At 32.0% G+C, this 27135-nt stretch overlaps 1 long non-coding RNA gene across 1 annotated transcript; it reads left to right on the top strand.

The window, feature by feature from the left end:
* Positions 1-4726: 4726 nt before the first annotated feature.
* On the top strand, positions 4727-7738 carry LOC143066368 (uncharacterized). Its single transcript, XR_012975579.1, has 3 exons — positions 4727-4821; positions 5700-5859; positions 7591-7738. It is a non-coding gene; the product is annotated as an uncharacterized LOC143066368 (long non-coding RNA).
* The last annotated feature ends 19397 nt before the right edge of the window (positions 7739-27135 follow it).

The raw sequence follows: 27135 nt of genomic DNA, 5'->3' as shown, positions 1-27135 counted from the left end.
TGACGTTAAAATGTCAAATTCAGAGGAAAGCACGTCATGATCGATTATTGACAAATAAAAAACTAAGACCTAACAAACCACGCCACAGCTTCATTATAATGTATAGTTAACCATGCAGTCGGGGAAAACACAAATCGGCGTAGAATTAGAGATATATTATTTCACATTTGTAACATTAACGGTACCAATTTTATTGACAAGATGCTAATTTCGACATCTAGTATCGAGGCCATCATATTTGAAAATTCAAAACCAAATATATATGAAGTTGAAAATATAAAAAAGGACAAAATATAGAGCCGAATTCGAACCATTAAGCAGAGCTATAAACGATAGAAATTTTCCCGTTGATTATAAATGATTTCCAAAATATCATAACAACAAATATCAGAAATACAGTATTCGTATCTTCATGCAAGTTCAGATATACTGGCTGTTATTGGGCTTGTGTTACCCTCTGCTACTTATAGTTCAGCAGCAGTGGAATCGAACAGGTGGTAGTCATAAAAGTTACGGTATAAAATTTTCTTTCACAAAATGTGCATTTTGATAGCTTATGTAACTTCAGTTACAGCTGATGTCAGAGAACAATGAATACCAAAAAAACAGATCAATACGCAAGACAACGATGTAGGATTAATTAGACCCCACAAGGGTCCATACTTCTAGCATAAATTTAAGTTAGAATTTAATGCAATCTGTGGATAGTGGGACTTGATTTAATGCCCATCATCACTATGTATCTTAGCCAAGACAGTGGCAATATAGGAAAGAGGTCTTATTATGGGTGTTGAAATTTACGTATGTTTGTGTTTTGCAAGACGAAAAAATTTGCACAAAATTATTTTTTTCATCAAATTCAACGAAACAGGTAAATTTTCATTGTTAATGGACTTGAAACGTAAACTGCATGAGCTGACAAAAAACGTGAACATTTTGTTTTAACAAACCCCCGATATGATAAGAATAACTTAAGTTTGTCGAATTATGTCCTCTATGCTTGAAAGGCGTTAACGTGGTTGAAATCCAAAATATTTGGTTAATAGTTATCAAAGGTACCAGGATTATAATTTAGTACGCCAGACGCGCGTTTCGTCTACATAAGACTCATCAGTGACGCTCATATCAAAATATTTATAAAGTCAAACAAGTACAAAGTTGAAGAGCATTAGGATCCAAAATTCCAAAAAGTTGTGCCAAACAATGCTAAGGTAATCTATGCCTGGGATAAGAAAATCCTTAGTTTTTCAAAAAATTCAAAGTTTTGTTAACAGGAAATTTATAAAAATGACCACATTATTGATATTCATGTCAACAACGAATTGTTGACTACTGGGCTGGTGATACCCTCGGGGACGAAACGTCCACCAGCAGTGGCATCGACCCAGTGGTGTAAATAGTTATCAAAGGTTAACTTTTACCAAATCTCCATTTTTGGCAGATTTTAGATTTAATTGTAAACGCTTTATAGGTCAACAAAAAAAAACACAAAGAAACACTTGTCACCAAAAATTAATAGCCCAAATAGGGGCCTTTGACCCTTATTGTATTTTCTTACTTTATAATACTACTTGTGGTTTATGTCAATCCCAAGCTTGCCTCCACTGCAAGGGCTACTTCGGGAAGGTACAATTAAGTAACATAAGATTTGCTTAGACAATACAAAAAATACTGATGCATGTTATCATGAAAGTGTTAAAAATAATCGAAGAAGTTTTTCCGTTAACTTTTAAATTTTGTGTGATTTTCACCACATGGGCAACATCAGCAGATATGTCCACTTGTCGAAACAAGAGAGTCGTATGAGAATCAGGATAGTTCATATATTAATTTTCTTAAATCACGTGCAACTCTGGTTGTCGAGCCTTCGACTTTAGTCGAAAAAAACGAGACTAAGCGACCCTACATTCCGTCGTCGTCGGTGTCGTCGTCGTCGGCGGCGGGGTCCACAAATATTCACTCTGTGGTTAATGTTTTTGAAATTTTAATAACTTTCTTAAACCATACTGGATTTCTACCAAACTTGGACAGAAGCTTGTTTATGATCATAAGATAGTATCCAGAGGTAAATTTTATAAAAATGAAATTCCATTTTTTCCGAATTTTACTTATAAAATGACTTTGTTTTTCTGCAGGGAAACACAATATTCACTCTGTGTGTTTTTTTTTTTTTTTTTTTAAATTTGAATAACTTTCTTAAACTATCCTGGATTTCTACCAAACTTGGACAGAAGCTTGTTTATGATCATAAGAGAGTATCTAGAAGTAAACTTTGTAAAATTAAAATTCTATTTTTTCGTATTTTACTTATAAATGGACTTTGTTTTTCTGCATGAAAACATTACATTCACTCTGTGGTTAAAGTCTAAAATTTTAATAACTTTCTTTAACTATCCTTGGTTTGTACCAAACTTGTACAGAAGCTTGTTTATGATGATAAGATAGTATCCAGAAGAAAAATTTGGTCAAACGAATAAATTCATTTTTTCCGTATTTTACTTTAAATGGACTTAGATTTTCTACCAGGAATCAACACATTCACTCTGTGGTTAAATTATTTAAAAAATTTGATAACTTTCTTATACTATTTTTAATTTGTACCAAACTTGGACAGAAGCTTGTTTATGATCAACAGCTAGTATCTAGAGGGAAATTTTGTTAATACTTTGTACCTGGGTATCTGTATTTTACTTATAAATGGACTAAGTTTTTATTCCAGTTAACATTACATCCAGTCTGCATTTAATTGTTAAATTATTTTTCATAAACTATCCTGGATTTTTACCAAACATGGACAGAAGCTTCTTACAATCAAAAGATAGTATCAAGCGGAATATTTTTATTGTTTTTTTTTCCCTCATTTTTGTTGCCTGCAATTTACAGCAAAAGTAGGCGAGACACTGGATTCCGCGGAACCCTTTCGATTTTTTTTTAGTAGAGATCACTGCCGAAAAATTCGAGTGTTTATGTTTATTGATAGTATACGTTGTTTTCCTCTATATGTTCGAACACTAAACCATTTTGCTACTTTTGATTTACTTTGACCACTATATGTTTTACCTTTTTAATGAATATGTAGGTTTGGTATTTTCATTAATTCTTGCTCGCATACCGTTTTTGATTCATTATAATCTTAAACCATTGAATAATACGACGATTGCATAATTATAATTGTGAATTATTTAACCGACCAGGCACATTGCACAGTAAATCAGAGATCAAATTAGAACATGTCGATCAACTTTAAAACAAGAATACATTATCATGAAATGTCGATCTTTTAAAATGCGAAACAGACTATAGATCTTCTGATCAATATTTCCTTACGGTGTATATCTGATGCCAATTTATAAATTATATATAGACAATGACATCCAATATTGAGAAAAAATGTCTATAAAAATGAATGAGGTGCGCTAAGGACCATTTGCGACCTACAGAAATGAAGTATTACAAAACTATGTGGTTCTAGATTAAAATGCACAAAGTATAAATTATTACATTTTCCAAATGTAGAGAATATTTACGGAGAATTAACCATGAAAATATAGCAAAATTCGTGAAAATTTAGACCCCAAAAAAGCTAGCACGACTGAGCGTTTGATAGTACCACTAATTTGAAGAAAGTAGATAAAGGAAAAAGTGTTTATAAATTTTCATCGAAGAGTGGACACTTGAATAATTTGAACACTTAAATTCCATAATGAATTACTAGATTGAGGAATGTTCAGAAAAGGATTTACCACTCTTTATTAGCTTTAACATATATATACTGTTATGATTGGGAATAATCTGTCATCTTCCTTAAAGTCCCACCATCTTACATATTTCTATGCAATAAAAAATTAATAGTTGGTCTCACTCTGAGCATTAATCCTTACATTAAATAAGAATGTAGAATGGACTGTACATATGCAATGTTTATTTAAAATAATACTGTAAATTATTCAATAGACGGTATATATTTTTGTTATTCCCTCTTAAGGACCTCTTTGTTTATCTCTAGTAAATGACATCATAGATATAATAACCATATTTCTTCTAATAGACCCATTACTTTGAGCGAAAAAAAGTCTTCTTTTTTAATCTTAATCTTCCGTTAGTTTATTTATTGTAAAGTAAAAATAAAACAATATTCTTCTTCTGTGTATTAATTTATCTCTACACCAAAATATTTGAATGACATATGTGCTCAAATCTTATGACAAGGTCGTATAATCAAATAAATTTAAATAAATAAAATCGATATCTTTTGTCGGTTTATATATGTTAATTCATCCCTTATTAACCTCATATGAATTCCCTTTAACTGCACCCCAAAGTACACTGACATTTACAGCAGTATTGATTTGCAAAACAAGCAAAGCCACGTGACTTTACACAGCTTCGTGCCGCGGATTTCCGATAATACGCTTTGGGAGTGGTAATTACCAGTCGTCCTTCACCTTTCTTGACAAACAACTCAGCAAAATAAATCACCTAGACATGTTTTACGTGGAAGCCTTAAATAGAACGAAACAATATGGCTGCTGTAAAGGTCATTCGCTATTACAGTGCAACTGGGGTAAATAGGACACCAATAACACGCTATCACATGATTTAGTATTGGCGGAGAAGAAATGTCAATAAATTGATTCATCATAAGTAAAGGGACATGCGTATTGGCAAAGCAATGTTATATTTAACAGCTGCTGTTACATAATATTTTTTCTGACAAGGGGAAGGACGGCTAGATAAGTATGTTTGATATACGAATTATGCACTCGTCTGAAGAGGTTGAGAAATAGGTTTTGTGTTGTTGTTTGAGAAAGACATCGCTAGGTAAATAGGTAAAGTATTCAAGTAGTATTTAAATGTCAAGCAGGGAAAGTAAATAATATATAATGTTAAATATAGATTTGCTATGATTAGTTTGGCTTAAATATCCACAAACTGAACCACAAGGCAATTTATTTTGCAGGTATAAAAATAAAACAAAACAGACCTCAAGGCTATCATAGAACCAATTCGTTATCATAATCCGAACACTAGTTTATTTTTGTTGCGGAATGTGTGTTTGAGATTGATGCCGACAAATCACAAAACGTTAGAAATAGAAATAAATTGATTTATGGAAAATGTCAGAAAGTTTTTCCATCAGTGCATTGGCTTGGGAATTCAATCCAACGACCTAGTCTTTTGATACATTGGTTCGATCGAATGGCTCAGAGGTAATGGGTTTCGATCCAATGGTTTATAAACTTAAACTACAGGTAATATCAGAATGCATCGATTCCAAAATATTCTACAAAAGTACAAGGAAACAGTACACAAGGTCCAATAGGTATGACATAGCGTGATTAAGAACGTTATTTCTTTATTTATGCTATAGGCCAAGTTTTTTCCATACCAGCCTGTTTAGAAAAAAAATCATATTAACTTTCTTCATATGCATGCATCTTTTAACCAATACAAACTGTATATCAACCACAACTTTTTAACAGCACAGACGGCGTTTTCGAGGGAGCTAACATTATCATAACTAGGACGAACACTGTCTCATAAATACTGAGTATGCATATGATATATGCACAATCATAGCTGCAGTCTAAAAGTTTGTCCAATGTATTTTATGGCATACAAGGAATGAATTTGCAATACAGAAAAATAATAATTGTTGGTTCGCAGTTGATATATGTTTTTGTCGTTTTTCTTTCAAGTTAAATCACTTTGAAGGCTACATTTGTATTAAATTTTACCAAAAGACACCAGAAATTACGCCCACAGTAGTTTGACGATGATGAATCTCATTAATCAATATGAAGAAAAATCATGGCGACAAAAGAAGAATGAGGTGATCGTTAGAAGGAGTGATGACAGGTGCGTTGACACATTTGCAATACCCGTATTATCAAGTCAAAAAGCCAAAACACTATCGTAAGTCTAAGTAAAATTGTCTCCAATTGTATTTTGTAAAAATTGGTTTAAAAACCGTAAATCAAAGCAACAGTAGTATACCGGTGAAAATCGACCGAAAGAAAATAAATCCGGGTTCCAGGAAGAACAGAAACACAGATATGCAACAAAACCAAACGTTAAAATACATAGAAACGAACTACTTGATAACAACTGCCTTATTCCTGACTTGGTACAGGACATTATATTTGGTGGGTTGAACCTTGTTAAATGGCTATCCAAACCTTCTGCTTATATGATTATATTTTAAAAAAAATATCCATAAAATGACAATGCTACGTGAACACAAAAACACGCAAGAACTGTCATCACAGAGAAACGTAAACATTACTAAAGCTAGTTATGCTACAAAAACATTAATTTAGAAAAAGATATTTATTATTAGATCAAACCGCCAATAAAATCAAAATCAGACTTAAAAGGGTTACAAGAAAACAACCATTTGTTTACTTTACGACTTTTGTACCAGAATGAAATATGTCTCGTCATTTTGTGATACAGGGATGGAATCTAAAGCTTCAATAATAAAGAAGTTTTGAAATTCTATTTCACAAGGTGAACACAATATACCTAACTGATGTACGAATGAGCTAATAAAAAAAAATTGCCTGATCAATTAAGCTGTTTTTTTCAAGTGCATTTCAAGTTATCGTTTGCCATTTGACCATACATATGTTTGGGTGTCACATTGCTGACATTAAAAGTAACATGAACTGCAACACATTTTTCAATATTGTGCATTTTTCAAGAAAGAAAATATGGAACACTACCGTTACTCTATAATAAAAAAAAAAGCCGCAATACGAATAAGTATCTATGCATTTGCGATCATTAAATGTAATACCCTTCAATTATTATGCTTTACCATAAAATAAGATCAAATTGATGAAAACCCCCTTCTGAAATATTCAAATTTAATCCCTTTGCATTACCCATGAAATCTTGGCGTAAATCAGATACACCAAATCCGGATTACGTCTTATTTGGTCATAAGTTTTTATTCTCTGATAAGTTGGTAATTTGTTGACTATGATATGTCCCCGCAATAAATCGTTGCCATTATTTATTTCTTAGCAATTAGCAATCTATGGTGTATGCTATGTATAATATTCACCTTGAGGGCGTTAGCTCGAATGGGTGTATCTTAGGTACACCAAGATATTATTCTTAATGCTAAACGATAGTTTTCAATAATTAAGGAGAGGGGTCTTTCATCGATTTTACCATATGTTGTTTAAAAGCATGATACATTTATGGTATCCGATTGCAATTAACGATTGAATCACCTTGGTTTAAATACTGTTGTTTGTTTCAAGGTTTGTCTTTTGGTCCAATTCTTTTTTTTTGTCGTGGTACAGCCAGCCTGTTTCAACTTATGAGTTTAATTATTCCTTTTGTATCTTTCGCTTATCTCCTATATGAAAAAGAATGAGTTTCTCATTAAGAGTAATATACGCTCACACACATATTTTTAAGCTGCTGTTTATCGACTTACATCAAACATTAATGCAAAATGTGGAGGATTAAACATTTCCATATGTTCATTGTAGCCAAAGAAATAACAATATTGATATATTAACGGTAAATTTTGTTATTTTTATTATATCAAAAACATTATTCTCTACTCAATGACAGTATCCATGAATCTACGTGCAGTAGAACTAGGAATAGGAGTACTGGCGGAGGTGATAGACTGATCATCAAGATTGTGACATTGTCATATTGATCGTACTCGATAGCTGCACAGTCGAAGCTGAACTGATGTTCCAAGTTATTATTTAAATTTGATGCAATTACATGTTTTATGGTTATCCACTAGTATTTATCAGATTAAGGGAAAATACCAGAACAATAGTTTCCTGTCCTTCCCAATTATTCTTATTTTAGTAGTCTACTTAAGAGAAGTAAGTACCCCTACTCGTGTATTTTGATCTGAGCGTCACTGATGAGTCTGATGAAGACGAAACGCGCGTCTGGTGTATCAAATTATAAGCCTGGTACCTTTGAATAAACTATTGTAAAAAGTAAAATCACAAAAATACTGAACTCCGAGGAAAATTCCCAATCAAATGGCAAAATCAAAAGTTCAAACACATCAAGCGACTGGACAACAACTGTCATATTCCTGACTTGGTACAGGCATTTTCTGATGTAGAAAATGGTGGATTGAACCTGGTTTTATAGCTAGCTAAACCTCTCACTTATATAACAGTCGCATCAAATTTCATTTTATTGTCACCGATGCGTGAACAAAACAAACAGACACAATCGGTAAAAAGGTCAAAAATAGGGGTACAGCAGTCAACATTGTGTTATCATCTTAATCACTATAAAAACAACAAATGTAACGAAGAAGCACAAAAAGGCATACATCAAATTTAACATCCTCATTTTGCTTATATTATACGATTTTAGTTATCTATGTAAAGTCACCCATAAAAGATGGAGGGTTTTAAGTACTGGTGTAAAATTGCGCGTTTGAAATTCGCACAGGTAGACATGAAATAATTTTGTCGTTCAAAGTATGACGGGATACATAAATACAGTCCCTTAAAATAGATATAACAAAAACTGACTTAACAGTAAAAGTAATAATAATAAATAAAATAATAGTGTGGTTCAAAGTATGACGGGATACATAAGTACAGAGTCACGTCAAATGTATATCACAAAAAACAAATTTAACAGTAAAAGTAATATTAATAAATAAAATAATTTTGTCATTCAAAGTATGACAAGATACATATGTACAGTGTCACATCATAAAATAATTTTGTGGTTCAAAGTATGATGGGATACATAAGCACAGAGTTACGTCAAAAGGATATCTAAAAAACAGACAGTAAAAGTAATATTAATAAAGACAAATAATAGAATAATATAACACGTTATTAAGATGATAAACAACGTTAGTACGCAAAATCTATACTTCAAGACCATCGTGTATTATTTGTGAAGTAGATACGGAATATTAATCAACAAGTTCTTGGTACCAACCGATGTAATTACAATTCCAAGAATATAAGTTAACTTTTGAAATTGGATTATATAATTGTACAACTAGAATATAAAAATCTCATTACATTTAAATACAATTATATTCTCTTTATAAGACAAATTCCGTTTAAATGTGGGCGACTTAACGGCCATAGGGAATACAGATAAGTACATTGATTTAATCAAATGTTCTATTTTCATCGTGTTAACGGGTATATATCAGGCCTTGTGCCTTGTGTATAGATCCACATCAGCAAAGCAACGAAAATGTACTTGGTTTGCCAATATCAGGATTTTAATTTTTTTTTAATTTTGCAACAATTTGTCCTGTATGTTGAATGACTGAACTAGACCGGAAAGCTGTTAAGGGTGTGGAAAAAATCCCAACTTTTCTATTTTATAACCATATTTTAAGAAACTAAGGTTTAACTCCTTCGTAACCTTGCGACTAATTTCAGCTATTTTGTTTATGTCATTTTTGCTTAAATAGTTTTTTTATGTTGCAGCATATTTACGTTGCCGAATGTTTGGGTGTGAGCGTGTCAATCTAGGAATTTTTTGAATTTGAATGCATGGAATTTGTTAAGTGTTTTTTTTCCATTTATACTCATTAACGCACTAAATTATATCACATGGTTAAGTTTAAAATTTATACATTCTCAGTAAAGACCAAAGACAGCAATGTATGGTTTCATGTGCGCAATTATATATAAAAAAGAAGATGTGGTATGATTGCCAATGACCAAACTCTCCACAAAAGACCAAAATGACACAGAAATTAACAACTATAGGTCACCGTACGGAATAAGCAAAGCCCATACCGCATAGTCGGCTAAAAAGGCCTTGACATGACAATATGAAACAATCCAAACGAGAAAACCAGTGCATGTTTCCATTTTTGCAAGTTTGTTTTCATCAAAATGGTACTCGGAAAAGAAACATGTACGGCTTCTAGTCGGATACTATATGATTGGACCTACTTTTAATCGAAGGATTCTTCAATTAGGTTTTAGAAATCTAGAAAATCGAATTCATATTTTACAAGATATAGAAAATACATTGAATTTCTGCAAGTCAGAAACATTAGATATTTGGCTTTTCCATAAACGAAAAATTAGATGCTGTTTTTAACTAAATTTAAAATAAACTTTCGCCACATGACCATACAAATATAAAATTTTCACCGTTATGCTACGCCAACATTATTGATAACAGGAACTGCTGTCATTGATTTTTTTAGTTGCTGTAGTCTTCAAAATATAAGATATGGAACACCACTGCATGATATCATATGGAAAATAAATTACGAACAATTGTGCTCTTGTAACCATATATCATAAACCCACATATATCAAAAACCCTATATCTAATATAATAGTCTTGTTTCTATGATTTTTTTTTTATATACCATCTTAATTTTTTTATATACCATCTTAAATAAACTCATTATAGATACCAGGATTACATTTTGTATTTACGCCAGATGCGCGTTAGTAAGTAACGGTTAATGCAAAATAATGGCTTTTTATAATCTAGATATTTAGTTAAGGTCTCTGCTGTAACCGAAAATAGATGAGAGAATCCTTTGTCAAGGTCACAACTGTTATCGAAAATAGAATAGGGAATCACGCTAAAATTGAATTGCCTTGCAACAAGAAAAAAACCCTCAATTTGTCTCATGCTTTAACAATCATTCTCTCAATGTATTTTGATGAACTTGTTTTGGAAATATAAAGTACATTGACGTGGTTGAAAACTATTTCGACTAAATCATAAGTATATCCATGGTATCATCGGGGCTAACAAATTTATTCACGTTACATTTGGTCTAATTTAATTTGTTTATCTGTACAGGTAAACTACAAGTAATTTTATCTAACTTAAATTTGATATGTAATAAGTAAGATATGTTTTATTTAATTTTAAAAGTTTAACCTACATAAAAATTCGGTCATAGTGAAACCACGCGTGTTTGGAAATAATAATACACATGGAAGTTTTATACCACTTAATGAAAATAAGATTTTAGTTGAGATCAGACTGTACCACACGATTATATTGTTAAATACGGTTAAATCAGCTTTAAATTTGGAAATGTACTGAGTGACAATATATAAAACCAATCTTTATTTACCACCATGTTAGATTAAAACAATATTATCAAGTGCTTATAAATAGACACTATTAAATCGTACTTTCACCTCCAGGTGGTGAGCAGCCACGGTCTTGCAATTGGAAAAAAATATGCAAAACCAGAACGTAAAACAGAATTTTATTTATTACATATCAAATATTAATGTGTTATTAAATAAAGAGAATTTACATGTAAGAGGGAGAATTATCCCAAATGTTGAGTTGCCATTGGCCTCAAAGAACTATATACATAACCAAAACGTTCATCTACTATTCACGTATTAATGTCATTTAGTAAATTTTGTCATTGACGTATGTACCACGTGACCTTTTATTCATACAAGTTGCCAACTGTCGCAATATTATCACAATTGTATATGACTAACGCTTTACCTTTTTGTAAAGCGAATTCTTGATTGCGTTAACTTTGGTGGTGTTCTGATCGAGGTTCTGAGTAATGCATTCGTAACTCAAAGCCATAATTGACGACAATTTTCATTAGCTGTAAACAGGGGGTCAGATATTCTTAATTCTCATCATACAGATACTATTTTTTTTTCTAAAGCATTTCTAACGTTTTGAAAAAGACAAGTTGTTTAATTCATCTGCAAAGGTGTTTGTAGTGGTTTTTAAATGAATAAACTTTACCAATGACCCTTAACTGGTATCATGCTTGTTTTTTTTTATCAATATTTGCCTTAGTCAAGAATATTAAGATTAACAATCTTGTTATAATTTTTTATGTATTTTTTTCATGCATATGGATTTCCAAGCTTTGAATCTACCCTCGAACATCGTTATATACTACTGTTGTCAGTATTGATACAAACATTGGATACTCCAAACAGGTTGATTCAACAAATAAAGTTAAAAGTATTCAGAAGAACATAATATTTCCAGTGCTTTTCTGGAACCAGATCACAACGTGACTTACACATGTTGTTCATAATTCATTTACGTTTTGACTTAATGTTTTAACAAAGATATGCCGTCAAAATTCAGATCAACGAACTTGAACAATGACCTTAAGTATTTATCTATAGGCATTTGTCGGTGCTGTGCACATGACCCGACTTAAATTAATCTAATTCGAAGGTGAAGGTAGTTATATTATCTAGAAAGGTCGAAAATATGTCACACATTCTTATGAACAGGTAGAGGGTTGACAGTGGGGGACGTCAGAATTACATGTCCTTTGATTAATTCGTACGTTTATTATCTGTTAATATTAGAGTATTTTTTTTTTATCTTGGCTAATAATGACTTAATATAATACGATGTTATTAACCCCAGAAGCTGAATGGATAATAAAGCCAAACATCCCTGACAGACCCCATTTTAACTTATTGAAAGCTAGCAGATACTAAAGTCTCTAGCCAGATATTAATATTTTTTTTTATTAATTAACAGGCCTTTTCAGGACTAGTTTTCCTGTATACAACATAAATTTAGAAAAATTAACCGAATATAACGTTTTATAAAATATGAAGTTAAATAGTCTTCATATTTATAAATAACAAATGTACGTTAAAAAGATTTAACGATACTTTTCTCAATTTTGTCGATTGTTTCCGTGGCAGCAGAAACAGTTCTTTTCCAAAGCGGGTTTCCATCTTGCTGTTCCAATCGGTAATTTGTTATTCATCGGTCGAAATCGACAGACAGCAATAGCATTTTTGAATGTAAAAATAATTCTCAAGTTCCCGATAATTCAAACATATTGAAGTTAATATCATTTGAAGAATTTAAGTCAAGCAAATTTGTATTCTAAACTCATCCTGAAGTTTGTAAGGAGGAGGTTTGAAGGAAAATATTTTAACCTTGAATTTTTCCTATTTGTGTTAATTTTATTGATAACAATGTTTTTCACTAGTTTAATCCGTATAAGAAAAGCCTCGATTATAAAATCTTTAAATAAAGGCAGCTGTAGTATACCGCTGTTTTTAAAAAAGTCGTAAATTGATTAAGAGAAAACCCATCCAGGTTATAAACTAAAACCGAGGGAACACGACAACTATAAGAGAAAAACTGAAGAACAACAGAAACACTGAATTGCAATACAAACATCGGAATATTTGATAACAACTGTCATATTTCTGACTTTGTTATACCGGAAGTTCCAAATTGCTATAATATGATTTGCTGACATTATTTTGTTGCTTCTGTTTAAGGAACGTGCGTCTGGTGAACAATGTTGTATGTCTTGTATCTTTGATGAGTTTTCTTTTATTTCACATTATAAAAAAGCAATCGTAATTCTAATTAAATCAAATTATTAATCACAACCAAAACTCTGTAAAGTCATGGTACAATCCCGCCTATTATCTATATAGAAAGGCATTCATTGAACATGCAGCTGCATTAGAACTTCTACATGTATTACAATTTTTGACAAAATTAACGATTTTTATCAAGAGCTAACCGTCTTTTCAAAAAAATATCTAGACGAGTAAAACAATTTGAAAGGTAATTTGCAGTTTTACGTTTGATTATTTTGTTTCTGCTTTAATATTCCTGTTAACTTAATGTTTTGTAAAGCTATAATGATGTTTTGTAAAGTAATAATGAATCACTCGTTCCTTTCAATGACCAAAAATGCATTTAAACCAAAACAAAAATAAAAATAAAGTACCAAGCTCTCATGTAAATTTAAAAAACGGGGAAGTCCATGCAATATGATTAAATCAAACGCTAGAATTCATCAACAAAATGAACGAAAGATCAACAACATTCATATTCCAGACTTGGTACATGCATTTCCGAAGCAAATGTTGAGTTAAACCTGGTTTTAGAGTTAGCTAACCTTATGTTTTCACCTCTGTTGAGAGTTCTGTTCTCAAGAAAAACAATTTCGCATCGCACTGAAAAATTAAAAAAAAATGCATCTTTATATATTATTTGTCGGAAATGTATAATTTCTGACCGATCCATCTATCTTAATTATTTCAACTAATCAAAAATAGGTATAGAAGACAATAACAATCAAAACCAAGGAGTAAACAAAGACTCACAAAACCAAAGGACATTTACATCAACAGTTATAAAAAATAAATAAGAAACAACAAGAACTCCGCTAAAAACCGGGAGTGAAATCAGGTTCTCCGAAAGGGTTAGCATTCATCAACAAAATTAATGTGTCGCATAGCACTTTTAACAAGTTACCTCATATTTCTACATAAGAAAGTGACTTTACTAAGTCAGGAATATATCTATTTGTTTGATGTGTTTGAGCTTTTAATTTTGTCATTTGATAAGGGACTTTCCGTTCGGAATTCAGTATTTTTGTGATTTTACTTTTCATGGTATTAGACTTTTGTCAGACAAATTCACAGGCTATATTTATATATGGAAAATGTTGTTTGTGCTGTATTTAGACCCTTCTACAACGAAATTTGTTTAACATGCACACGTATAAAAATTGCGGTTTTTATCCAACGCAATTATAGGTTTGAACGTATTTATTGTTTATATTTTTTCGTTTGGGCTTGTATCATATTTTCCATCCGGTTTATACGATCCGTTTATCCTATATTGACTCTTTTAAAAATTCAAGAATCTATCTTAAATTGAGAGTAAATTATATGACCTTTCAAATACAGTTTCGATCCCCAACATTTATTGTCGAAATCCGGATCTGGTGTACAAAAAATATTGACACCTTATGTTTGTGGCATAACATCTTGACCACAAGTTTATTGTTTTCTGTTTAGTATTAAATTTATATTAAGATATATTTTGTTACATCTTGTGATCAATTTTATTTGGCAATCGCCAATGGCAGTCAGCAGGGTTGCAGAACATTATGTGTTCGACCTGTTAGTCAAATGCGTTTTGTTTAAATATACTTTTTCACTATTTTGGTCTTTTGGAAATGGTGTTTGTGCTGTATTTAGACTCTTCTACAACGAAATGTGTTGTACATACACACGTATAAACAAATGTTTTAAATATTTCCACCCATTTTGTACATTTTAGTCAAAACAGAAGTTTTATTTAGAGTGACCTATTTGAATTGAATTATAAGGTAAATGCTTATCTTGAAAATCTTCTAATTATGTCTACAATAATAGAAGAGTTTAAAACCATAAGCTATAATAAACATCCTGGTAGAGTGCAACCAACTTAACGATTTAATGTATATTTACTTTTTACGTCAGCATTCATATTTCATTAAATAAGAACTAACCCTGAGGTAAAATCAATTTTCTGATTCAATGCCTATTTCTTCTAAACAATACTTAACATTGATAGTGGTGTGAACAACATATATGCGTAATGAAAATACGCGTTACGTATATGGGTTAGGTGTACTTAAGCAAACTTCAATCACTGAGATACGTAATATGTTTGATATAAAAATATTGATTTATTATTGTTGAGATTTTTCATTTTGTTTCGTTTAAAAGTTAGAGAATCCAAAATTATAAACTTGTAAAATGAAATTGTTTAATTAAAAAACAAACAAACAAAAAAAAATTCGTAAGGGTTCCACGGAACCCGGTGTCTCGCCTACTTTTTCTGTTAATCGCAGACTCAACAAAAATGAGGAAAAACATCAATAAAAATTTCCCTCACAATACTGTCTTTTGATTGAAAGAAGCTTCCAAGTTTGGTAAAAAAATCCAGGATAGTTTATGAATCTAATAAATGTTTTATAAACTTTAACTGCAGACTGTATGTAATGTTAACTGGAAGAAAAACTAAGTCCATTTATAAGTAAAATACGGAAAAAGTGAATTTTTTTTTTACAAAATTTACTTCTGAATAATATCTTATGATCAGAAATAAGCTTTTGTCTAAGTTTGGTAGAAATCCAGGATAGTTTAAGAACATTATAAAATTTTAAAAACTTAAACCACAAAGTCCATTTATAAGTGAAATACGGAAAAGTGGAAATTTATTTTTACAAAATTTTTTTCTTGATACTATCTTATGATCATAAACAAGCTTCTGTCCAAGTTTGGTACATATCAAGGATAGTTTATGAAAGTTATTAAATTTTAAAAACTTTAACCACAGAGTGAATGTAATGTTTCCTCGCAGAAAAAACTAGGTCCATTTATAAGTAAAATACGGAAAAGTGGAAATTTATTTTCACAACATTTTCTTCTTGATACCATCTTATGATCATAAACAAGCTTCTGTTCTAGTTTGGTACATATCAAGGATAGTTTATGAAAGTTATTAAAATTTTAAAAACTTTAACCACAGAGTGAATGTAATGTTTCCTCGCAGAAAAACTAAGTCCATTTATAAGTAAAATACGGAAAAAATGGAATTTTATTTTTACAAAATTTACTTCTGGATACTTTCTTATGATCATAAACAAGCTTCTGTCCAAGTTTGGTAGAAATTCAGTATAGTTTAAGAAAGTTATTAAAATTTCAAAAACTTTAACCACAGAGTGAATATTTGTGGACGCCGCCGACGACGACGCTGACGACGACGGAATGTAGGATCGCTTAGTCTCGCTTTTTCGACTAAAGTCGAAGGCTCGACAACAAGCGGTGTAATCATTTAACTACAGACACGAAATATTATCCAAATAGATAATCAATCACCTGTCATTTCTAAAAATATGAAAATAACACTTTAAAATTTCATGAGTCGAAGCGCATTTCCGGATTAATTTTCACCAGGAATGTGCAAGGAGGATATTAGAAAGCCAATATAAATAAGAAGATGTGCCAACGAGAAAACTCTCTATACAAGTCACAATAAGTGCACCATTATAGGTCAAAGTACGGTTTTCAACACGGGGCTTCGGCTCACACTGAACAGCAAACTATAAATGGCTCCAAAAACCATTCAAACAGGAAAACCAACGGTCTTATCTATACAAAAAACGAGAAACATTAAAGAACCACATCAACAAACGACAACCACTGACCATAGGTTTCTAGCTTATGACAGGTAAAAAACAAATGCAGCGAGGCCAAACGTTTAAATGGGTACACACCTTCACCCTTATCTGATGCAATAGTGTAACATCACAACATAGAAAGACACACTATAAAATACAAATTGAAATTGCTTAACTCCATTAAAAGACATATTAACACAAGTGAACATACACTGAACGAATAATCTATGACACAACGTAAATATAAAATCAATAAAATAAAAAATAAATAATTTTCACATGTGCAGATATATATATTTATTAAATAAAATAGTAAAATAAATAAAAAGTTAACAATTCCATTCAATCGATTGCATCCTTCCATTTTGGACTCTTCAGGATAACTGATATGGCGTCGTTATGGGTGACGTCGTTAAGGAGGTTTGTGACGTTCCGGCATTGTTCGTTATTAAAAGTTCTCGGGATTTAATTTTGATCGGAACGTTGTGATGAAATAACGTTCCATCTCCTTTCGATAGGCTTCATCCCGTTTACATTTAAAAAAAGGTATTATTTGAAAATATTTTTTACCACAAGTGTCAAGATGGGCACTAATTGACGAGTTTCTGTATTGTGGGTGTTTTATTTGTTCTTTGTGAACTCGCATCCGTTCACAGAGGCTATTCCCGGTCTGTCTCTCTATATATATATATATATATCTTTAAAATTCAAGTCTATCCTAAATTGAGGTAAATTAAATGGCCTTCCAAATACTTTTCGATCACTGAAGACACATTATTTGTCGAAATCCGGATATGGTGTTTAAAATTTAGCACCTTTTGTTGTGGTTTACCATCTTAGCCGCAAATTTCTTGTTTTCTACTTTGTATTAAATGTATATAGAGATTCATTTTGTTACACCTTGTGATCAATTTATTTGGCAATCGCCAATGGCAGTCAACAGAACATCAGTGGTTCAACCTGCTAGTCAAATGCATTTTATTATAATATATATTTTCACTCTCTTTGTGCTGTATTTAGACCCCTCAACAACGAAATTTGTTCCATGGACACGTATAAAAATTGCGTTTTTTATTCCACGCAATCATAGGTTTGAACGTTGATTTCAATCTAAACTTGTTTATAATCTTTCTTTTGGGCTTATATTATATTTTCTTAATAATTTCAAAATTCATAAACAGTATATTTTCAAGGTTTGATCAGTTCCGTGTTCCTGTTGTTCCGTTGTATTTATCGTATAGTTGATGAGTTTTCCTTGGTTTTGCATTAACCCAATGATACCCTCCGGGACTTATAGACTCACCACCAAGGCTATAAAAAATACTTTATAATTGCAGTCCTCTAGAGCCGTTATATAAACCTTATTCATGAAACAAAGCCAAATACTAAAATTATTTGAAATTTGAAATCCAATGTTGTAGAGGAACCGAATGGTCATTACAAAGTTAATATTGATTTATTCGTTAGTTCTTTGAATGAAATGTTAAAAGGGAAAATACAACTAAAATTGGTATCTTTTTTGTTTCTAGAAATATATGAAGATTTACCAAAGTACATTTTATATTATTCTGTTCAGAAATCAATATGAAAGTCTAATGCCCGAGTTTAAAACTGGAAATACTTATAATATCAAGAGGGAGTGTTACAATTAAACTTGTGAAAGCCTTAGTGACACAGATCGATTGTCTGGAAACTTGATTGAGTATCAAAATTGCGTATCTTTCCGAAATAAATTGTTGTTTATTCTTAATAAGACTGTAAACAAAGGTATTTTGTACAATTGACTAAGATGCATCCAAACAATGTTGCTTGATACTATGCAGGATGATTGTTCTTCAAAGAGTGCATCTATTTGTTATGTATGTTAATTTCATTCCTCTATGATGACATGTATATAGGTACAATTTCATACAATTTCCATTAAAAAAATGTCAACATCATGTTGGCAACTATAATTTGTCATTGATATATATATATATATATCTAGTGAATAGTCTGCACTTTAAGAAGAAACTAGAGGCTCTTAAGAGCCTGTGTCGCTCACCTTGGTCTTCGTGCATTTTAAACAAAGGACACAGATGGATTCATGACACAATTGTGTTATGGTGATGGTGATGTGTTTGTAGATCTTACTTTACTGAACATTCTTGCTACTTATAATTTTCTCTATCCATGATAAACTTGGCCCTTTACTTACAGAGGAAAATATTTTGTAAAAATTTACAAAAATTTACCATATTAATGTAAATTGTTTAAAATTGATTAAAAAGGGTAATAATTCCTTAAGGGGTCAACTGACCATTTTGATCATGTTGACTTATTTGTAGATCTTACTATGCTGATCATTATTGCTATTTACAGTTTATCTCTATCTATAATAGTACTCTAGATTATAACCAAAAATGGCACAATTTCCTCAAAAATTACCAATTGAGGGGGAGCAACACAACAAACAGATGTCCAATTCATCTGAAAATTTCAGGGCAGATATATATTGACTTGATAAACAATTTAACCCTGTCTAACCTACTCTAAATGCTTTAGTTTTAGAGTTATAAGCCAAAATCTACATTTTACCTCTTTGTTCTATTTTAAGCCATGGCGGTCATCTTGGTTGGTTGGCTGAGTCACTGCACACATTTTAAAACTCAATACCCTAATAACAATTGTGGCTACGTTCAGTTAAGTTTGGCCCAGTTGTTTTTCAACTAAATACCCAAATGATGACTGTGGCCAAGTTTGGTTTAATTTGGCCCAATAGTTTCAGAGGAGAAAATGTTTGTAAAAGTTAACGACAATTGACGATGACGGACGACGGACGCCAAGTGATGAGAAAAGCTCACTTGGCACTTTGGGCCAGGTGAGCTAAAAATGGTAGTCTGTAGTAATATGTGGGTAAAACATTTTGGTATATGATTATATAATAATAATCAAAGTACCACTCTTTGGATATAGATTGAAACAAATTAGTGGGAAAGAATATAAAACAACATAGTGACAAATCAAGGAAACATAGAAGTTCAGTGGACAACAATATATATAATCCAAAATTTTAAATGAATACGTAACATTTAATAAATGTATTTTGCCTTCGCACAGTGCTCTTAACTCGTAACTTAAACCCTAACAGCCATTCCACTATGAAAACGTTAGTTAGGGGAACAACAGTTAAATTTAAGATGAGCGAGGGAGTAAACTGAGAAAAAAAACAATGATTCAAAACCGGATGAAAAATGTCAGGAAGGGTTTGAAGTAGCAGTCATAGCAATCAAATCAGTGTTATTGGCAATTACATAAAAATAATAAATTATAATGTACCTACGTGTACCGATGTGTTAACTCTAATGTTGTTAGATATAAAACATTATATAGCAATTATCGAAATAAATGCAAACTATCAGTAGAGCTTCCTTGGATACAATTGCAAATCCATATCAAACTTGGTATAGTTTTTTCTTTTATACTTTTTTCACACTTTGCACATTCATTGTCCGGGTTGACTAAATTTTGTGTGGTTCGTTTTGTTAAAATCATTGCTTCAAAATTTGAATTTAGGGTTTTGATTTTTCTAATATTTCGGCTTTCAGCATCAATGCAGAGCTTTTATTGTCGAAGTGTGAAACTAAAATTGATACTGATTTTTAACCGGATTTTTGTGACAAAAATGTCGGTTACTGATTTGGGGGATGTACGGCGGCCGGGCGGTCGGGCGGCCGGGCAGTCGGGCAGTCGGGCAGTCGGGCGGCCGGGCGGTCGGGCGGGCGGCAATCAAATGTTGTCCGTGCATTAATTCATGAACCGTTCAGCCAAAGCTTTTAAAATTTTAATATGTTGTTACTGACAACTAAATGAAGGTCAAGTTCAATAATGACGATTTTGACTTTTACCGTTCAAGAGTTATGGTTCTTGAAAGATTGAAAAATAGAGTTTTCAGTCGTGTCCGTGCATTTACGCATGAACTGTTCTACCAAAGCTTCCCAAATTTTAATATGTTGTTACTGATGACAAAATGGAGGTCAAGTTCAATAATGACGATTTTGACCTTTACCGTTCAGGAGTTATGGTTCTTGAAAGATTGAAAAATGGAGTTTCCAGTTGTGTCCGTGCATTTACGCATTAACTGTTCTACCAAAGCTTCCCAAATTTTAATATGTTGTGACTGATGACAAAATAGAGGTCAAGTTAATAATGACGATTTTGACTTTCACCGTTCAGGAGTTATGGTTCTTGAAAGATTGAAAAATGGTGTTTCCAGTCGTGTCCGTGCATTTTCTCATGAACCATTCAACCAAAGCTTTTGAAATTTTTATATGTTGTTACTGATGACAAAATAGAGGTCAAGTTCAATAATGACGATTTTGACCTTTACCGTTCAGGCGTTATGGTTCTTGAAAGATTGTAAAATGGCCTTTCCATTCACGTTGTTGCATTTGCTCATGAACCATTCAATCTAAGCTTTTCAAATTTTAATATGTTGATACTGATGACAAAATGGAGGTCAAATTTGATATTGACGATTTTCACTTTCACCATTCATCAGTAATGGTTCTTGTGATATTGCCAGGACACAAATAAATATTAATAAATCCGGTTTGCTGTCGTTGTGACAGCCTCTTGTTTAAATTACGAGTGGGTCGATACTTGTCCCGGCTGTCTGTTAATCCTCGAGGGTATATTACCATCCAGATAGTTCAGTACTTCTGTAACGAAAACAAATTGGGTGTGTTTAATCATTTGATGTATACTCGAAATAAATTTGAGTTTGAAAGATACATTAGATTGAAAATTGAGTGACTGTTACCCGGAACAAGAGGTAGAACCCAAATGTGTACTGAACGTAGAAGTAGTACAACTGTTATCTCCCTTCCACCATATGTTTAGTATACGGCGTATTCTCTATCTTATAAAACTAATCCTATTTGAAAAGTTGATCAGCTCAACAGAAAAAGTTCTATGATGAATTGGTCGGTTAACCTAGATTGTACAACGGGTGCAACATGTGGAGCAGGATCTGCTTACCCTTCTGGAGCACCTGAGATCACCCATAGTTTTTGGTCGGTTCGTGTTGCTTATTCTTTAGTTTTCTATGTTGTGTTGTCACGAATGTCAGTATATGTTCCTAACGGAATAAATGGTATAGAATATTTCTTCCAACAGGAATATATATCATGACAACGTGTATAACAAAGTTTCCATTGGAACGTCTGTTAGGCGGAACAAATATACGTTGAGTGTCATGTGTACTATCATTTGTCTGTTTGTCTTTTTTCCCTTTCTAGCCATGGCGTTGTTAGTATATTTTGGTATCTTTCGTCCCTCTTTTGTACCCTGCTAGCCAAACTAATTTGTTCACGATTATGTTTTTGTAATGGGAAATTATATACACAGTACATACTTACCCTAGGGAACTGTAGGTAGATGTGTGATATCACGAAAAGGCTTTGGTCAGTAATTGCAGACATTCTAATGTTTTCTAAAATATTTTTACAAAATAAAAAGGCTCACATTTCTTTTTAATTGGGTTCAATTTGTTCTTCAATAACAACTTAGTTTTTGAAATTAGATTCTCAATATTAATAGACGATGTTTTATATACATGTATGTATTTTATATGGATCCAAACATCAAAAACTTCAATTGTGTGTTATTTAAAAAAAACACTATTGGTTATATTATTACAGTCATTTTGTTTGTTGTAGTGGACGAAGCCTGACTCTCGGGATAAAACCACCGACCAAGCTACACTTTCTGTGTTGACTTGGTAGTGATGATCTACTTGACAACCAAAGCCCAAAAGATAGATAAAGGTATGAAAACATACAATGCAATGTCAGAAGTTGTGTAAAACTGAACGATGAAAAAAATGGAGAAGGATAAAACTCAACCGCGGGGAAAAATATTAAACGGCACAAGAAACAAGCTCCATTATTAATATGAATAAACGCAAATGGTTGATAAACGTCAATGAAACCGTGCTGTCTTCAACAAATCTTAATAATGTATCCATCTCACCTAGTATGGAGAAGAACTAAAAAGATGGACGTTTCGTCCCCGAGGGTATCACCACCCAGTAGTCAACACTTCGGTGTTGACATGAATATCAATAATGTGGTCATTTTTTTTTTATAAATTTCCTGTAAACAAAAGTTTAAATTTTTCGAAAAACTAAGGATTTTCTTATTCCAGGCATAGATTTCCTTAGCCGTATTTGGCACAACTTTTTGGAATTTTGGATCCTCCTCAATGCTTTTCAACTTTGTAATTGTTTGGCTTTATAAATATTTTGATATCCTGTTACCTTTAATAAACTATTATACAGACTAATAAACATCTGCCGTCAACACAAAATTGAGAGAAAAACAGACACAAGACCACCGCTAGTGGAGCAAAATTTACCCAAAGGAGCTGATATCACTACCATTTTTGATAGGGTTGTGGCGCTCAGATTTCAGTTTTTATATGAAGTGATAGTGGACTTGTTTTTTTCTTTTGGTCGTCTTTCGTTTATTTGCCATGGCTTTGTCAGTTTCTCTTCGACTTGAGATTTTTAAATGTCCCCTTTCATCTCATTTGTTGGTATTTTTCTAATTTTAGCAATGACGTAGTCAATATAAAATAAAGAGGTGGTATGATTGCCTATAATACAACTCTCCACAAAAGACAAAAATAACACAGAAATTAATAAATATACGTCACCGTCATTTTAGTTTCTACTTATGAGTTTATATCCAAATCTAGAATTGGTCAGTTCATAAATTACATAATTACATAATAGATGATTATATAAGGCAAAACAATCTTAAAGGTAACGGTAACTTTTATTACATTAATCTATAAAGCAAAACTTAGTCGTATCCTTACCGAATTATAAAAGTGACAGTAGATAAACTGTTCAAAGTGTGGAGTCCATAAATTGTGATTTACTACAACACAAGAACATGTCTGCTTTGATGTGGGCACCCGCCGAAAAACTGTATTTCCAACACGTACATAGATGCTGTGTTGAGTGAAGTGTAGAAAGTCAAAATGACATAACTGTCCATTGTATTGACAGAACTATCAAAAGGATTCAGTTTAATATCTAAAACATACATTATTTTCATATGCTTTCTCACAAAATATAACTTCGTCAATAGTAGTCAGGAAACTAGTTTAAAGTACTGACACATTTGTTGTAGAACCCTTACTTAACGCCGGGATGAAATGAAGTTTCTTCTATTTTCAGTACCTGGTCAAAAGTATTCGTCACCTGCATTTTTTGCTATATATTTCATATAAAATCACAATTTTTCAAAAAATATTTTGAGGGCATTTATGGTTGGATTTTTATCAAGAAGGCCCTAAAAGACGAATAATTGTCTAAAGTGTGTTTGTTTATTTGATAATAGTTTTGTCTTCAGGTGTTTTAGTTTTCCCTTGATGTCAACACATACAATATTTTTTTTAAAATTTAATTTGGTTAAATATATGGTACCAAGTTGCTTAAAATCAAACCAAAAATTACCCCAAAATATGTTTTTGAAAAAATGTAGTTTTATATACAATATATACCGAAAAATGTCAAAGTGACGAATACTTATGACCACGCTCTGTCTGAAGTAGATTTATCTAATATAAAGTCGGAACTATCAAATTTTCAGAAGATACTGTTCATATATGCAATGCAATTTCCAACAGGAACTCATTTTACGTCTAAAACTGTAACACTTTTACTATGAAGTTTCGTAAATAATTATATCCTAGAATAATTTAATTTCAAAGTTCAAAACATGGGGATGTGCGGCATATTTTGAACATTTAGATGCCTCTTACTTCTTATAATTTGTGGTTTTATTCATTTTGCATGGCTCGGTATTTATATAACCCGTCATTGTGGTGTTATGCTATGGTAATTTTTTGTATTCTTTACTTTTGTTTTTGCGAATGTGCTTTTTATATATGCCATTCTGGTTTTTTTTGTAGACATATTTCTTTGTTTTATAGTGAGTAAGATTATAACGCAATGATGACTGTTTTACCCCTATTTTTTTATCTATTGATCAGTTTTCTTTGTTCGCACAATGTTGTCAATATAATGGAATTGTATGGGACTGTCAAACAAGTTAGGGGTTAAGCTAGCTATAAAACAAGGTTTTATCCACCATTGTTTTCATACGAATATGAAAGGAATATTTTTTTATCATGCCATTTGATTAAAACATGTTACCCTGTTTTATGATATTGTCATTAAGACCGAGATGATAAATTGTCTTGAGTTGATTAATCAAATTTTCCGAGAATCTTATATTTTCATAAATGCTGGTAAATTTTTGAAATTCATAGATCTACGGGAGAGGTATATATATATTTTTGTTCGTTTAAAATAAGAATGTTCTGTGAGCAATTTAAAAAACATACCTCATAGCAAGCAATTCATAATAATAAAAAAATGTTCTAAGTTTTAAACAAAAATCTTTAATGCCTGATTCATGCACAAAACCCTTAGGTTTTTTTTTTATTATCACGTTTTTATCATTTTACAGGATTTATAAAGCTTTGATTTTTCAAGTATTACCATAAGAACCAGACAATGAAAAAAATCTCCCTTTCGAGGACGATTGTTGATAATCTAGAACATGTTTGCAATTTAAGGCATTGCCTGAGAATAATGTTGGCGTTCTGTTGAATATTTTGGATACAGATGCCATCTTTCACAAAATTATGGAAACTGCCAAAATTAATCGATAGTGTAATTTTGGTTTTCGACAGATTCACCAATGTCGGGTATGCAATTTCTAAAGCACGGGTATATTTACGAAGTTGATAAGTTGTTTTTCTCTTTCCAAATATCATGATAGTTTATTAAAAAAAAATAATGTATAAAAATGTGCTTGTTAGCAACATTAACCGAGGTACGCTTTGCTAGATTAACATTCATCGGGAACACTCTAGCCGAAACATTTGAAAGCAAAGGACCACGCGCGAAGATAAACTCATCATAAATACCAGGATTGAAACTTTATAGCTGTGCCAAACGCGCGTTCCGTCTACAGAAGAAGACTTATTCCGTCTACAGAAGAAGACTTATTAGTGACGCTGGAATAAAAAAAGACGGCTTTCAGTGGTGGATCCAGCCATTTTTAAAAGGGGGGTTACCAACCCAGAGTAAAAGGGGGGGGGGTTCCAACTATATGCTCCAATTCAAATGCATTGATCGGCCAAAAAAAGGGGGTTCCAACCCCCGGAACCCCCCCCCCCCCCCTGGATCCGCCACTGGCTTTAAGGGCAAATACGAGAAGAGCTATATTACCAAAAGGGACATCAAAATAGCCAAATCAATACTTTATCAATTTTGCCTGAGGATGTTGAAACCATAGTTTCTTATTAATGTCTTTGTTCATCATCGAAGAGTACCGAAACACGGACTACTGAGTTCTGAATTGATGACACATTCTTGACTAATAGTCAACCATCAGTGGAATCGAGAAAGTGCTAGTTAATGAAAATAGCATTTGATTAATGTAGTTCTTCCAATGCGCTTTGCTGGATTAAATGTTAGAATATACGTATTTGGAAATCTTACCTTCATACGCTTCTTAGTGTTAATGTTAAGAGTTTGAATGTCTCTCTGGTATCAACTTTTGTAGCATCTAATTCCTTAAAATTCTTCACCTTTGTCGGTTTTTAACACCCATCAAATATGTGACTATGATCATACTGATGGGGTTTGACACCTTTCCATTTATTAACGGCACTTTGAACATTAGAAAAATGTCTTAAAAATATGTCTTCATTTAAGTTTTATAGTACAAACTGATTGTAAAGTACAGTTTATGTAAGTATGATCAACAATCGATATGAACTCAGCAACTGAACATAATATTTCTTGAAGAGTGTTGAACCCAATGCAAGCATTGGTGACATAAGTTGATTGTCTAGGATTTGTTTTGGAGTAGGAAAATTGCTTATGCAACTATGATCAACTGTTTGCCGTAATTATATAAGATAAGGTTTACGCAATCAAATTGGAGAAAAAAAGAAGGAAAGTACATCGATAATGGTCTGTTTTTTTCTCTCTCGTTTTTTTTAATTACAAGTATTGCACAAAACGTATTATGGGAAATTTGTCAATTGACTTAAATGCATCTCAACAAGTTCTTGCTATGTGATGAATGATACTTTTAAAGACTGTTATTTATTCCATTTTA

The sequence above is a fragment of the Mytilus galloprovincialis genome, chromosome 3 (genome assembly GCF_965363235.1).
Source record: "Mytilus galloprovincialis chromosome 3, xbMytGall1.hap1.1, whole genome shotgun sequence".
NCBI classification, from domain to species: Eukaryota; Metazoa; Mollusca; class Bivalvia; order Mytilida; family Mytilidae; genus Mytilus; species Mytilus galloprovincialis.
Note: the sequence above shows the minus strand (reverse complement) of the source record. Positions and strands in the feature narration are given on the sequence as shown.